Here is a 3,818-nt window from a genome sequence, read left to right as displayed (position 1 = left end):
TAGTGATGATGGAAGCATCAAAGACTTTGTCTGAATACATGAATATGTGAAGAGGTAAAAAATATGCACTATGTGACTGAACAGCTAAGGCGAAAACAAATCTATTGTATTACTTAGGACTGTCACAAACATTTCTCAGAGAAGCTAGGACAAAAAGAGTATTGGCTGAACTAACCAAAAAGATGAAAAGGTGTGGTGAAGAAGAGTGTCACTTTGTAGCCTATGGCATAAGAACCAGGTACTCAATTGCTATCAGCATTCATTCAAAACATTATTCATTTATTTACTTTTTCTCCAGTTTCTCCCATTTATGTTGACTTCCAAAGGGAGAAAAACAATAGAGATCAACATTTGAAAAATATACATGAAAAAATATTTTAATAATAGGTGTTGCTGTTGTTGGCAAGTGCTTTTGAGTCCATTCTGACCCATAGCGACCCTGTGTGGGATTTCCAAGAAGCAGCTGGTGGGTTTGAACTGCTGACCTTGTGGTTCGCAGTCCAGTGCTTATCCAACAGAACCACATAAGTAGCTCTAGTCATAACTCAAAAGCAAAAATTCCATCAGTATAGAGGAAAATATACTAAAAGGAAAAAAAAAAGACAAAAATTTTTATAAAACAAATTTGGTTTGAATGCTATTTTTCGTCTATGCCTAATATTTACACTATATTGATAAGATCCTGTTAGTTGTAATTAGGTGCCATTGAGTCAGTACCAACCCATAGCGACCCTATGCACATCAGAATGAAACACTGACCAGTCTTGCACCAATCTCAAAATCGTTGCTACATTTGAGCCCATTTGTCTGTCACAATTGTTGATACACTTGAGCACCACTTGTCTGTCAGTTTGTTGTACAATGATGGCTCATGGTTGGCTGTCATTCTGGAAGTTAAACCACCAGTATTTTGAATACCAGCAAGGTCACCCATGGTGAACAGGTTTCAGCTGAGCTTCTAGACTAAGGCAGACTAGGAAAAAGGAGGGATGGACTAATTTGGAATATTGAGTCTCTTGATAACATCATAAGTATTTACAGTTCTTTAGTTAATTTAGAAAATCATTCCTAATGATTAAACTAGAAGCATGTATATATTGAGTGCAGTGAATGTAAATTGGTGATTTTTTTTTCTTTTCTTAGAAATGAAATAGTACTAAGATCTTTAGGATTACAGAGAAATTGATTCCCTTCCCATGACAATGCATTCTAAACCATGAGGGTGAGTAAAATATTATCAGCACATTGACTGTAGAATTTATTTTAATCAACTTTTAGAAAATAAAAATACATTAGTGTTTGACATAATCCCCTTGCTTTTCAATATGCTTTGTCCACCACAGGAGTCCTGGCGTTACACTGTGGGTAAATGTGCTAGATTGTAAAGTCAGTTTGAACTGCGAGGTTGTTGCTTCAAGCTCACCATCCACTCCTCGAAAATGCTATACAGGGTTGCTATAGTTCAGAACCAACTCTATGACACTTAACAACAACAAATCTGTCAATAAGCTTTCGTATTTCCTTGCTTAAAAAAGGTTTGAGGCTGAACTGCAAGCCATAAATGCACTGTTGTCTTCACTTCCTCATTAGAGGTGAATCTTTATCTTCAAAGGGCTGCTTTCAGGGGACCAAACAGGTGAAAGTCCAATGGAGCAAGATCAGGACCATAGAGTGGATGCTTTAACACCTCAGAGCAAACTTTTTGTAGAATGCCAACAGTGTGGGCAGAGGTGTGGGGACATGCAATGTCATGCAAGATCACAATACCTTTGGATAGATGTCTCTGCATTTAATCCAAAATTAAAGGTTTCAGCTCTTCAGTGAACATCTCACTGTAATGAGCATTGTTGATTTTGAAACTTTTTCCTGCAAGTGTTCTAATACTGGCCCTTGAGAATCTCAGAAAAATGCATACATCAATTTTCCAGCTGATGGTTGACTTTTAAACTTGTTCTTGGTCAGCGATTGAGGATTTTCCATTTGATACTCTTCCAATTACTCTTAGGCTCATAGTGATAAGTCCACATCTCATCACCAATAACATTTTTTTTTTTAAAAAAGAAACTTTTACCCTCCTTTGAGTATCATTCCAAATTTTGTTTGCAGATGTGCAAATACTTCTGTTTATGCTCTTCGGTGAGTTGGTACCATACTCATCTCACAGAAACTTTTTGAAACCCAAGTGTGTTGTGGATTATTTCATAGGTAAAGTCATGGCTGATCTGCAGAAAATCTGCCATGTCATGTGTCTATTTCACAGAATCATTTCACGTGCACACTCAAAATTGTCATCAGCTGTGGATGTGAATAAGCATCTCAATATAACTGGAGTGAAGTTAATTGTTGACTCACCCTTGTATTTGTTGTACAGAATAAAGTTATTGTTATTATTTTCCAAACTCTAAGAGCCAATATTTTTATTTTAAAAATGAATTACTGCAAAAATAAAATATAAAATGCAAAAGATAGCCAATATACAAGTCTAAATTATTTATTTTTTATTGAGTATGCATAAAATTATATTTTAATATGTTTAATCAGAAGAAATATAGGACAAGAAGAATTACATTAACTGTGGTGGTGGTGGTTATGTGCCGTCGAGTCAGTTTCGACCCAGGGTTTCTGAGGCTGTAGATATTGTTATTTAAAATGTGCATATGGGTGATTAGTATATTATACACACTTCAGGGTGGTGTGACAGGATCAGCATTGGACTGCAAACCACAAGGTAGGCAGTTGAAACCAACCAGAAACTCCTTAAAAAGCTTATACAAGGTTGTTATAAATCAGAACTGACTCAACAACATTTAAAAACACCAGAACAACATGCAGAGAATCACTATTATACTCTGAATTTCTGTCTTTCCTCGGTCTTAAGTAAAAAAAGATTATGTGTGAAAACAATTCTCATAACAAACACCCTTTCACAAGTAAACACCACAACATATATTAATATTTAAAGTATATTAGCATAACAAATGAGCTTGCTTCATACTTCCTCATTTATCTAATATAGAGTGGAGTTATGAATTTCTAAAATTTAATCATCATTTCTGTCCTTATTTTATTGCAGGCCATCAACAAATAATTAAAATGGATTTAAAAGGTTTGTCTCCCCTACAAATTTTTGCTATTGTGGCCTCCCCAAACTCCTTTTGCTGGCTTCTCAATTCAGGAAGGTATAAGGTTGTCTGTATTTCTCTCTGGTGGTAGAGGCTGAAAACTGCATGTAGTTTGCTGCAGATAGATTTACATTATTTGTCAAGGATCCCTGGTGTTGCAATGGGTTACACATTGAACTGCTAAACTACAGGTCAGCAGTTGGAACTCACCAGTTGCTGAGGGAGAACAATGGGACATTGCTTCCATAAAGATTTACAGCCTCAGAAACTGTATGGAGCAGTTATACTCTGTCCTACAGAGTCACTCTGAGTCCAACTCGATGCCAGTGGGTCTTGGGGTTTTTCTCCCATGAATCCTGTCTCTTGGTTGTCTGTTATCTAGTGTTTGAAAAATGTTTGCTCCATATCTTTTCTCTGGTTTTCTAATCATTAAAGGTAAATTTGATTCCTGTTACATCACTGTTGCATGAAGTACAAGTTTTATATCAAGTGTATTTTGCAATGTTATAACTTTGTTATATTAGTTACTTAGAAACATTTTATAATTTATCTAAAGTGTGGGTCATTAAGAAATATATTATTTAATATCATGTTGCTAAGCTTTTCTTTTCTTTTAGTTTTAGCTTAATTATTGATTCTAAATTAATTCCATTTTCAAAAAGAACATAACAATAATTCCAAACTTTGGATTTTCTC

Source organism: Chrysochloris asiatica, unplaced genomic scaffold (assembly GCF_000296735.1).
Source record: "Chrysochloris asiatica unplaced genomic scaffold, ChrAsi1.0 scaffold00002, whole genome shotgun sequence".
Taxonomy (NCBI): Eukaryota; Metazoa; Chordata; class Mammalia; order Afrosoricida; family Chrysochloridae; genus Chrysochloris; species Chrysochloris asiatica.
The sequence above is the reverse complement of the archived record's forward strand: the minus strand, read 5'-3'. Positions refer to the sequence as shown.